A 13707-nucleotide genomic window follows, 5' to 3' on the forward strand; every position below is an offset into this window, starting at 1 on the left:
ATCAGGATTCATACTCTACAGTTCTTTCTCTGGGTGTGGATAGCATTTTCTATCATGAGTCTTTTGAAATTTTCTTGGATCGTATTTCTGAGAAGAGTTAAGTCTATCATAGTTGATTGTTGCACAATGTTGCTATTACTATCTATAATGTTCTCCTGCTTCTGCTCACTTCACTTAGCATAAGTTCATGTAAGTCTTTCCAGGTTTTTTCCGAAGACATCCTGCTTATCATTCCTTATGACACAATAGTATTCCATTATATTCATGTACCACAACTTGTTCAGCTATTCCCCAAATGATGGGCTTTCCCTCAATTTCCAATTCTTTACCACCACAAAAAGAAGTTGCTATTAATTTTTTTTTTTTGTAGATGTAGATCCTTTCCCCCTTTTTATGATCTCTTTGGGAGATATACCTAGTAGTGGTATAATTGGATCAAAGGAAATTCACAGTTTGATTGTCCTTTGGGCATAGTTCCAAATTGCTGTCCAGAAAAATTGGATCAGGTTTTTTATGAATATTATTAAAAATACCACGTTGAGAATAACTTTTTGAGTTTTAGCTTTTAAAAACCATTTGACTGAGTCATTGTCATTCATAATTGAGTAGTGCCCATGGACTTTAGCAACACCCCTATCTGGGTGATTAAAGAATTAGCTTAGAGTTGGGCTAAGAATACACTTCCAGGGAAGAGGATAGAGTCCCTAGTGGGTTGGATGTAGCAATGAATATTGCACACCCAATCCCTCAGAAATAATACCTGCAGAGAGACAGTGGTAGAACTCAGCCCCAGAACTCTCAGGCATGTAGATACAGTATTGGAAACAGCCCTAGAGATTGTGTCTATGTAGACACAATGTCAAGGAAGTCAAGTAGTTTCCAGGAGGAGGAAAGGCATAGATAGCCCTAGGTGAGAGGTAAAAGGTGGGAATTTTATGGGACAATTGTGAATTCCTAGATCCAGACTAAGCACATGGCCTCTGTAACAACTGGAATGATGCCACCTGCTGGAGACTTACTGTAGAGAAGCTCCGCCATAAAAGGAAGGTCTTTGAGGGCAAGACCATGCGTCTTTTCTTTGGTGTCAGGAAGTGACCATTTGCTTGTGGGAGGAGGAGGGGGGAGGCAGCACTCTGTCTCTCTTTCCTGAGGACGCTGGTGGAGAAGGGAGGAAGAAATGTGCTCTCCCTTTAATAGATAGATGAATGTGGGCCTTTCTCTCTCTCTCTTTACCAAATCCTTATTCTCCTTAATAAATGCTTAAAAGTCTAACTCTTGCTAAAGCTTATAATTTATTGGCGACCACTTATTAGATTTTAGACAGTCTAGCTAGAATTTTAGCCTTAACACCCCAGAGCTCAAGAAGTTGCAAAGAGGCCATGATGTTGAAGAACAGACCAAGATATTGCCTTCCACTATGACTGTGAATTTTGTGGACTATATATAGATCTCAAGGGAAAAGGGTTTGATGATCTAGTAACCCCAAACGCAAAATTTCTTTTCTTCAAAGTTCAAGACTTCAAGTTTAACATCATAGCTTTTGAGGATGGTATAGGTCATTAAGAGAGTGAGTTCACCAGAGGATGAGGGAAGTCATCAGATTAACCACAAATGATTTCTCTGACAGAGAAGTATCTACCACAAAGTAACATTATGGCATTATAAGTTTGAAGGACTATATATGTCTCCCTGGGGGTAAGTAGAGAGGGAAGTAAAATGGTTCCTTGACTATTTTTATACTCCTCTGAGTCCTATGTATTTTCTACATTTTTTTTCCCTGAGGGGTAAAATAAAGCTGGTCTTATAGCCAATATGTATTATTGTATTGCTTTCCTAAGAGTCCTTCATAGTGACATCTATAGAAACCCAGATACAAACTATGTTCCTGTGTTCATTCCTAGGAAAGACCCTGGGGGGGTGGGAGGAATTAGTCATATTAATAGGTTCCCAGGAAAACTTAGGGTTAGAACATGAACCAAAAAGATGATTTGTGGGCAGCTCCCTAGGATTAGGCACAATCTATGTGAACCCAAAGCTGGGCTTCTGGGCTAGAGATTATGTGGTTTAAAAAAAAAAAGATGCTGAAGATTAGATGATCATTTCAAGAATGGATTAATCATTGAATGAATGAAAAAGCTTTCATTAAGTGCTTACTATGTGCAAAAAGCTGTGCTAAACACTGGGTATAGAAACAGAAAAATAAAAGTCTCTGCTCTCAAGGAGCTCATATTCTAATGGGGGAGATAACACATGTACAAGTTTTTTAGCTGTGAATCAGATGGAGAGATCTCATAGTCCTTAGAACGCAGCAGCAAAGAAGGTAGTCATGACTCATGTCATTTCCACTCATAAAATCATATCAGTTTCTGATGTTGAACCTTCTGATAGTGCTAAGGATTTTGATAGTAGGCACTTTCTTTTCCTGGATGTTCAGTATGTGTGCCTGCAGCATCTACAGAAGCAGTTTCCAGGAACCATTTCCAGGTAGGCTACTTACTGGCATGATAGCTAAGGAAGCTGGATTAAAAGCAGGATCAGAAGAATGAAGGGGTGCTGCCACTATCAGTGCTCTTGGCCTTACAGAAGGACATAATATGCATATATCCCCTTCGGTATAGAAAAACCCCAAACCAGAAGAAAGGGATATTTAAACATTCTGAAAGCATTTGGGGGAGAGGGGGGCATTGAACATGAGTGTGAGAATGAGAGCATTAGCCCCGCAAATGAGACAGTTCGGTTACAATAATTTTAAAAGGTAGAGATTGTAGCAAGGTAAGAACATTCTAATGAACAGAAAACATTTCCATTTGTAAACTATAAAAATATCATGTGGTATAGAATAGAAAGTTTTACTACAGGCCAAATGAGTTATATCCATGGCTTTGCCTGTGTCCACATGAGCCGCCACTTTTACAGAGGTACACAGAATTGCTTGGGGGCTGTTTTATTCTTCCCCTACTCACTGATTGCCAAACCTGGGTCTATGTTCTATTCTAGGAAATGACAAATTAATCAATTTATAATTTGTCCTAGGGTCTTCTCAAGAAAGTTGAATATTTGTAATGACTTCTTCCAGTATTTGGACAGAACTCTGCCAAGGAAATTCTAAGATATACGTAATTGTTATATCTTTCTATTAAGGCGTGACTAAATGGTATATGAAGTCCTAATAGGATTTAGAACTGCAAGGAACCTTAAAGATCATATATTCTAAGATGAAGAAACTGAGGTATACAGAGTTTAAATAACTTTCCCAAGGTCACACAGCTGGCAATTTGTAGAAAAAATTGCTAAAGGTAAAAAAATGGTTTGTAGAAAGGGGAGAAGCTTTGAATATCTGGGTTTTTTTGCTGAGCTTATTAGAACTAGTATGTCCATTTTTCCCACATGGTAGCAAATGAACCAAGTTCTAACTTAGGTCATTAGTTGTGTTTTTAATGAGCCTATTTTTTTCTACTCTACCTGCCATCCACTATGTCACTTAATGATTCGCTGTGCTATTAAATAGCTATTATGTTTCACCTGAGAGGTGGCTCTGCTTTAGTAATTTTTCAATGTAGCATGTACAATTCTTGGTTCCTCCAAATGAAAGTGCCCTTTGGAGTCCACATTCCTTGAAATGTACTATATTCCTAGGATTAGCTTCATCTAGTGGGGACTCTTGTGCTGAGTGACAAAAGGACCCTTATATAGTTTGGCCTTTCCAGTGAATAGTTGGCAGGTGCATATGTTATTCTCATCACTTCTAATCACATTCTGCAGTACTATTTAGGAAGACTGGTCCCCTAAGTAGACATAATCATAGGTATCATCCTGGTGTAATTTGTGGGGTTGAACCTTCCAGCCTTTTACTGTCTTACTCAGAAGCCTACTGTAGCTTGAAATCCTCACCAATAAAGTCATTAATGGGTTAGACAACAAAGCCTGGGACACTATCCCCAAAAGGTTCACTTGTCCATATGTTACCTAGGAGCATACCCTCAAGCACATTAGCAGGGATCAGTTTATCAGATTAACTTCAGGACACATGGGGGCCCCAGGGAAGGATGAGGTATTAGATGGGTAAATTCATTGTGTGTGTATGTGGGTGGGGGGCTGGGGGTGGGGGTGGAGATTTGCCCAGAACTGGGTGGTAAGTAAAGAAGGTGATATAAGGGCATAAAGCCTCTGGTCAGTAGACTCAAGTGTGAAGTGAGCCCTGAGAAAGAGTAGGAATCAAATGGATCTGATGAACTTTTTGTCCAGGCATGACCCTATGGTTCATCAAAACTTCCTACTGTTAAAAATATATATTTTGAACTTTGTTGATTGCCTTTTCTAGTTTCCACTTGAATAATTAAAATAAAAATCTGGGGAAATAGCAAAGAAGAAAAGAAGAAGGCATCTTATACACACACACACACACACACATATGTGTGGAGAGAGAGAGAGAGGATGAGAATTTGGGCTTCTTGTCCATAATACACATATTGAACATTTTATTTAGGCAAAAAAAAGTAAGATCAAATAAGTTTGAGTCTCAGTATCATTCTATGATACATGACTATTATGTTGAAGAGTACTTTTCCCATTGGGCTAAAAAATTTAAATAGGGTAAGTCCATAAATAAAATATGGTTCCATACTTTTTCTTATGTATGTTGAGCCCTATCTAATAAACCAGATAAACAACCTCCTGAGGCTTATAAGGCCGTACAAGGCCACATCTGGTGGCTCTGCACCTGGCTGACCTATTCAGGGAAAAGGTCAATTTAGTGCAAAAGGGCACATTTTAAAAAATCATCTCTGCGGGAGGGAATTGAGCAGCTGTCAGGGGAAAAGGTTTTCGTCATCTCGTACACCATGATTACCCTTTCTGAACTCACTCCTTTCACCAGTTGTGAACTTGCCAAACAACTGTGAATACAGTATCCCTTCCCCCTCTCCCTCTCTTTACTCCCCTCCTCTAATGGGAAAAAAAATAATTCAAGCTACTTTTAAATTTGCTTACTCCGTGCTGTAGAGATAAAAGTTGTAAACAATTAAAGTTACTGTCTTTTATAGTACAGTCTTAGGGCTGGATCCCCTCCCCTTTCTTACTTATACAAGCCAATATCTCACTCTAGTCCTGATTAAAGGATTATCCAAATTGTTCTGTTAGCTTTTAATCAGTCTCCATAAATGTGGAACATTTATCTGTTTATCATGAAATAAATTCTTATTTTATTTACATTAAGAGAATTTAAAAGAGATGTCCCTACAATGATATAATTGGGACAGACTATCAAAGCATTGGTAATGTGGGAAATAAACTGGATTTGGAATCAGAAGAGCTGGGTTTGATTCCCCAACCCTGTGTGGGTGAATTCATGCAAGTTACTGACATACTCTCTCTGTCACTGAATAGTGAAATCGAAGGTGTTGGACTAGATGACCCCTAAGAATATGTCTAGCTCTAAGCTATGATCCTATTCCCAGTTCAAAATGAGATAAGCCATACTCAGGTAAAAGAGAATAATATTGTGTATGTCTATGTGATAAAGAACCCTCCTTTATAACAATATCAACTGTGGAATAAGTTTCAGAAGCTGTGTGATGTCTAGAATTTAGAATTGTGAACTAAATGGACTGAAAAGCCACTACATTTAACACTGTCTTTAAGTACCTCTTCAATCATACTATTTTTCATAAGTAATAATAATAATAATAGCCACAGCTACCATTTGTAGAGCCTTTTTACATTTATAAAGTTCTTACCAATAATTCACTGGTTCATGTGGAAAGAAGTAATCAGAGGCCATTACAACTACTCCTTTCAGCTATGTCAGTATTCTCCTTAAAAACTCACAAGTTAGAATTACAGTCTTTGCATTTCTCCAATCAATGTTGACTTGACAAAGGACAGTGTCAGATAATATACATGGATAACATAGAGATTTAAGGCAATTATCTGGATAATTAAGATTAGGAAATAGTTCATTGATAAAGTTTAGAATATTTGGGTCAGAATTTTCTCAGATAATCTATACAGATTTAATTCAGTCAATAAATGCTAACTTTCTACTTCATTTTATTCTATGTAAACTTATCCACATTGGAATGTTTTTTTTTTAATTCTATTATAAGCAAAACATGAATGTATCAGGATAGTCAGCCTCATCAATGAAGAATAATTGGGAATATCTGATGCCAGCATCTCAAATTCAAGGTGTTTCATCAAAGCACTTTCAAAATAAGGCTTTAAGATCATATTTCAGACTGAAAAAAATGTTTTCATGTACAGTCCAAATATTTAGTTTAACAGGTGTAACTTTGCACTGATTCATGTCAAAACAAAATTACATATTAGCCAAATGCCAAACAAACTTGACATCGAGATGAGTCAGATCATTGCCATTCTGGCTCCAGACTGCAAAGTGCTTTTAAGTATTCCCACATTATGCACACCATTTCCCTAAAGAGTACAGCCTTTCAACATGCTCACCGTACAGCTAAAGTGGAGTCAGAGTAAAAAATATGGCGAATGCTCCCTTCATGTTAATTTATCATGGCTGAATTGACATAATGAATGGTGACAAATAGGCCTTTTCCATCCACACAACAGTTACCATTACTTTTTGAATGGTTTCTGCTTGAGTGTCAAAAGCAGCCAGTTTAATTACACAAAATCTGAGGGAGGCATGTGGTGTGAATGTAATGTAGAGCAGAGGAGAAAAAGGATTGTACGTCTACTCTGACCCTGCATCACATGTTGGATGCTACTGTAAACACACAGATGGAATGAAGAATATGAGATTAAAGATATTCCAAGGAAATATACCTCTTCATATCCTAGGAAACACCTACCCCTTTTCCTTTATCCCTATGAAAGGGTGACTATTAAAATCTTAATCATATGTGAAACACTTTCCCACCTCATTCCCCCCCTCCAAATGTCCTCAACATAATTATAGAAAGAGCTGAAACTTTGATCATGGTGTATGTAATAGAATGCTTTCAATTCAAAGAGAACTGCCAGTTATAATGCTGTCTTTTGGGTAGTAAAATGCTTATGTAGAGCATCAATTTGATAAAGTGTAGCCCCCAAATGTAATTATTAACACCAGACAACCATTTAGAAGTACTTGATATCTATTATATATCAATAAGTCTAAATGGAGGTGGATCATAAGCACATAAAAGATTTTCCTTCATAGCCCAGACTTAATATATTTTTCTTATCTTACTTGATTGATTACAACATAATTCTTTGTATAGTTTCACCTCTAGGAAGTAAAAAAAAAATTAACATTGATAATGCAAAAAGGGCTATCTTCTTGTCAAGAGCTTGAGTAAGGAGAAAACACAATTTGTTAGGCCTGTGTATTAATGACACTATTTATTTTAACTATGTATTGATTCCCCCTCCCATTCACAGCCATGAAATGAAATTTTTCAAAAGAATAACTATCATAATATTTAAAGCTATTTTGGTCAATGCCCTGTCTCTGAAAATTTAATTTGTCAAGGTTATGGGTATTTGTAAGCCATATGGTACAAATTGCTCAGACTTGAATAAGGAAACTAATTAGACCTCACAAAGCCTGTATTAATGACCAACTGGAAGAGGACCCTTAACTGTGAAATCACACATTAGACAATGGTGCCAAGAAATTGGCAACTCCTGGTGCTATGTTGTTTGCTGGAATTTGATTTCTACTTTACAGTTGTTGAGGCATCATAGCTCTCAGACCATGGTTCAAATAATTCTCTTTATAGTGGTAGTGGTTGGGAACTGGGAACCAGAGTCAAGTGCCCCTTGGATATTGGCACAGAAGGCCAATTTCCCCTCCACACACTTTCTAATACTCCCCTATATGGCTCAGAATCTAAGTAATTAAAGGAAATAAAGACACACATATTTAATGTTTATAACCATGTTCCTGCAATAAAATACTCTTTGCAAATATAGATTGTGGGTAGAGTATAAAACAGACTTCCCTTTCTCTATGGTTCCTTGTGGTATTATTGTGGGATTTTAAGAAAATAGGTGAGAAATAGTGTGACAGGTGGAGTTTTTCTTGACCAATATTTTGTGTCACAGCTGTGGCTCATCCCACAACTCAAGGTACCCATGATTATCAATTTATGCTCATAGTTAAGTGATGGCCTAAGCAAGTGCATAGGATTGAATTCATTTATTGTTTATTATATAATGAAACAACAAAGAAACATTTTTTGGGAAGATTTCCTTCCTAACAGGATGAAACATTTTTGTTTCATAGAATGAATTATAACTTTTTGTTTACATGTTGAGTTGGTAATTTTACTTCACAGTTATCCACCTTTTTGAAATGTTTACAAGAAAGCTTACTGCTCAGATGTTGCTACCTCCCTTTCTCCTCACCCACCCCATAACTGCAGCCTTTTGCAAAGTCAGTGTCAGGATAATAATTAGCACCTCAACAGATCAGGTTACCCACCCAAAAACAGGAACAAACCTCTGAGGTTTACAAATTGTCATTCTCAGGTCAATTTTCAGAAACTGTTCAGTATAGAAACTATCTATATAATAGTTACTTGTGTCTAAGCTACTTGAGGGGGTTGATTATATACCAAGGCTAAATTGCCTAAAAGAAGTGAAGGAAGAAGGAAACATCATATACTAGGTATGTGTGTATGTATGTGTATATATATCTATGTATGCATATATATCTATGTATACATATACATAGATATATATACATACATACATACACACACATATGCTAAGTGATTTACAAATATCATGTCACTTGATCCTTACAACAACCCTAGGGGATAGGTGGTATCACCATTCCCATATTGCACTTGAAGAGACTGAGGAAGACAAGTTAAATGACTTGCTCAGGGTCACATAGCTAGTAAATGTCTGTAGTCAAATTTGAATTTAGGTCTTGACTCAAAGAGTAGAGTCTATCCACTGTGAAACCTAACACCCAAAAGAAGAAACATTAACTTTGACACTATACATGAGCTTAGGTACAGATACATTGATGGTTCATTATGCCCTAAATCTTCAAAATCAGATTAAAGACAAGGCTTTTTCTGATAACTTATACCTTAAGTGAGATTTCTTTGCTATATAAGTAATGGGGGCAAGCTTCAAGTTGAATTCCAAAGAGGTTTTACTTTGATGAAAATGTACTCCTTAGTAAAGATGCATTGCTACCTGCCTTCCATAGACATGGGAGCTGATGAGATAGGAACATCCATCACAGGTATGGGAGGTGTTCATATTCTAACATCCTTCTATGTCATGTTGGGACCTGGCCAGTTATGCTATGTTCTTTAATTAAACCCAACTTGAATATTTAAGTCATGAATTATGCTCTGCTTTTTCTTCTTAGTGGAGCAATGGGATCACTTGTCACATAACTATCTATTTAGAGAGCATTTACTGCTATTTTTTTAAGAATGAATAGGAAAGACTAATCACTTCTCTAGCTTCTGAAATAAGCCTCTAAAACCCAGGACAAATGAATAATCTATGATGATCTATGTATTAAAAGTAAAATCTAATTTTTAGTTTTCTGATAATAATGCCGCTCCACAAGTGTTTTATTGGACTACTAGGATGTGTTAGGACGATTTATCTTGTAAACTTTAAAGCATTACATAGCATTAAAACTATTATTTCGTGGACTGTGTGGGCCAACAAAAAGAAGTATGATACTATCTCTGCTCTCATGGAGCTGATAATAAATAGTTTGGCAAAAAAAAAAAAAGAAATCAGAGTATGCAATAGTACAAAAAAGCTAAATTGTTTGGTATAGTTTATAAGAACTAAATAAATTTTAAAAATTATTTTGTACATATCTTATATTTATTTATCCAAAAAAAACACATGTGCTGTTCCCCAAGTAGAATGCAAGCTGCTTTAAGGCAAGGAATAGTCTCATTTTTTATTTATGTTTAAGGACTAGCAGTGCCTGGCACATAGTAGGTGCTTAAGAAATACTTCTTTGATTAATTAATAAGAGACTAGAGAAAGATATGAATGTTCAATGTGTTAGCAAATAGGAATGGTTGTTATTTTAACTGCAAAAATAATGCTTAAGAGTCAACAGAGAGTTAGAAATCTATAGTGTGTCCCCTTTGTGACTAGTGAATTGTTTATCTATGGTTCTGATGGAGATACAGAAAGAAAAAAAAAAAGGACTTGATACTTTGCTCCTACTTTTTAAAGACTTACTCATTTCTCCTCCTACGGGAAAGTAAAACACATTAAAGAGTTTCAAAATTCATGAAATTTTAAAACTTTTTGACTTTGGAAGAAAATAGTAAGGAAATAAAACATGTAAAAACACATTAAGGATATGGTACTTGGGTGAAATAAAAGTTAAAATCAGCTCTAGGAAATTTCCTCAAGATAGCTATTGGATAATTGTTAGTATATCAGAATTTTTTGTGAACAATTTCATTACACAAATATGTTACAATAATAATTTCCATCAGTATTATTCCTTTGCAACTATTCCTACTAGGTAATCTTCCTAGGAGAAGTAAACCAGTAAAAATAATTTGCAGATTTTAGGACATGGGTATCACTGTACAGGAACTTACAAATGGAGGCTTATGGGGAAAAACTCACTTCTACTAAGGAAAAAACAATGTTCTCAGAGAGGCTTGTTCATTTTAGTTTGTCATAGCATCATGTTACATTAAGTCTTCATGGTTCCTTTATAAGACCTAAAAAACACTGCATTGATTTTTCATTCCTTTTAAAGTCACAAATAAGACAAGAATATACATGGCTCTTTTTAAAACAAACTTTACTTCCCCCTAGAATCATATCCCAATCCTAGATCATCCCACTAAAATAAATTAGTTTTCCTTTAGATCAATTTTCCATTTTAGGAAATGGAAATGTAGGCATTTAGAATGAAGGTGGCAAATCATCTTCTTATTAGTCATGATTCAGTGGTGGATTAAATCCTTTATTTTATCGTTCAACAAGAGTTTCAACCTAAGTGCATATTTTCTGTAAATACAGAGGTCAGAAATAATTTGCTTCATAGTGTGGGAATTAAAATCAATACTTTTGCTTCCTTAAGAAAACAAACATAACAGAATGTAAATGAGAAATGAGTAAATTATTAATAGAAGGGCTGAACTAATGCCATATTGCAAGCTAAGCAAGGTCAACCCCAGATAGCTGATTTTTAAGAAACAATGAAGGTTACAGGAAGTTGCAAGGAAGTTAGATCATACTACTTCTGTTTTATTTTATATAGTAGCTTTCATCAGAGGGTCTCAAGCCACTTTACAAATATCCTATGAACTGTCTCCTGAGGCCTAATGACTCTCATCTTGAAGATGGGGAAATGGAAGTACAGGGATGTCAAGTGACATGTTTTTCTAAGATAGACTCTGGTTCTCAAGGGGACCAGGGGCTCCTCATTAAAGTTTAACCAGGACTGGAGATGGAGGTGTGTCAGTTGAATGAAATGCTATCATGATCAGCCTGGCTTCCTATCTTTACTCTTATTGTCTTCCTTGCAGGTGTGTGACTTTACCAAGCAGTTCCTTTTCTCCACACTCAAGCCATTACTGTACACTAGCTTTTGGTCATAACTTGTTTTATGACAATATTTTCAATCAGAGTATCTCTGGAGGTGAATCCATACCATTCTTTCATAGATTTCTCTGATGGCTGATGGCTTCTCTGATGACTTATGGACACTGTTGTGTTTCTTAGTCTTTAGTCCTGTTCAGCTGAATCATGCATGTTTACTTCTACTGATAGAAGGTTTAGGAGTCTCCCAGTATTTAACTCTTGAGAGACATAAAACTCATTTTCTAACTCAATAGTACCTGAACTCACAGGAACATTTTCTATCTTCAATACCCATCCTACTTCTTTCTAAATTGATGTATAATACTGATGATCTTCTTCAGGCAACCAAATTTTGACATAATTTTCCATAAGCCCTCATGACTGATGGTATCAAAGGCCTTGGTTAGATAAACAAATGTGTACAGATTTCTGTTCTGCCCTGGGCATTTCTCTTGGAGTTATCAGGTAGCAAAGACCATATTAACTGATTCTTGGCCTTTTCGGAAGCTATACTGACTCTCACTCAGACGACTATTTTCCAGGTGAAGGATTAGCCTATTAATGAGGAATCTGGCAAGAATCTTGCTAGCAATGACTAAGAGAGAGGACCCCTCCCCAGTCCTGGTGATTGTCACAATACAATCTATTTCTTTTACCTTTATAGAGATGTTGGTAAAGGACAGCCCAGTATGGCATACTTGCATCAAAGAAGGTGCTGTACTCTATAAGCAAAGCAGAATTGAAGTAGCTCAGAGGAAGCCTGAGTTTAGCAAATTTAGGGAATCCACCCCAAATTTTCATATGGACTATTTGTGCCCAACCTATGGTAGAACATTCCAATCTGATATTGTTCTGGTAGGAGTCAGACACACTGTTACTTAACTCTAACATAGTGATATAATTTTGTTCACCTTCAAGAAGGAAGCATAACAACCAACCAATTTCTTCCCAATAGTCACCAGGTCATCACCTGGTCCTACTTTTAACCCTTTCCTAGCATTACTGGTTCTAAAGATTTCACACATACAGACACCACATTCCTGCTTATGCCACTATTTTGACACAAGTGATTTGTCTTCTATATTCAATATTCCTTGAATGACCCATTGTTGATGAATTGACATTTTGGGAGCTTGTCCGAAGTAAGTGCCATATTGGTTTTGATTAGCAGTCTTCTATTATAAGATGCGAGGGTTGGAATGGCCAGTTAGATGAACTTTCAAGTGTTTTCCAGTTAAAAACCCTATGATTTAATCATCTAATAATGATGCTATAGCTGATTCCCATTCCATTTGATAAAACACTTCATGTAGAATGAAGAAAACCTGGGTTTGAATCCTACTACAGACACTTACTAGCTGTGTGACCCTTTTAACCTATTTGTACATTATTTCTCTCATCTGTAAAAAAACAATCCCTTTAAAATGTCTTGCAGCTTTCTATCATTCCTTTCAGCTCTGAACTTATGATCTCAAATCCAATAATATGCTTAATTTTTAGGGATGGAAATAGATAAGCACAGCAAATACAGAAAACATGCACTTAAAATATCAACAAAATTAAATTATGTGTGTAAATATGTGCTCTTTTTCAGGTGAAAAATGCTTGAAAATATAACACTTTTAGTGTCATAGTTAAATTCTAGTATCAAAAGTATATTTAGGGGGCAGCTAGGTGGCGCAGTGGATAGAGCACCGGCCTTGGAGTCAGGAGTACCTGAGTTCAAATCCAGTCTCAGACACTTAACACTTACTAGCTGTGTGACCCTGGGCAAGTCACTTAACCCCAATTGCCTCACTAAAAAAAAAAAAAAAAGTATATTTAGTGTAGTTCTACTCTGATGCTACATTGTGTTATAGAGATGACTGTGGTTTCTCAAATATATGACGAATTCAAATCCTGGCAAGTTTTACCAAGCTGGAAAGCTATTAAGTATAGGTTCAACAATTAATTAATAAACAAGAACATATTAAGTGCATAGTGTGGACTGAGCACTGTACTAACCATAAAAGATACCAATACAAATGTTAGACTGTCTTTGCTATTAAAGGGCTTACTTTCTAGCAGGGAGACAAAAATGTAGAGGGTTGGTGGTGACCAGGGAAGTGTGTTTTGGACAGGAAAGTCACAGGGATGGTGAGTGAAACAATA

Source organism: Dromiciops gliroides, chromosome 4 (genome assembly GCF_019393635.1).
Source record: "Dromiciops gliroides isolate mDroGli1 chromosome 4, mDroGli1.pri, whole genome shotgun sequence".
Taxonomy (NCBI): domain Eukaryota; kingdom Metazoa; phylum Chordata; class Mammalia; order Microbiotheria; family Microbiotheriidae; genus Dromiciops; species Dromiciops gliroides.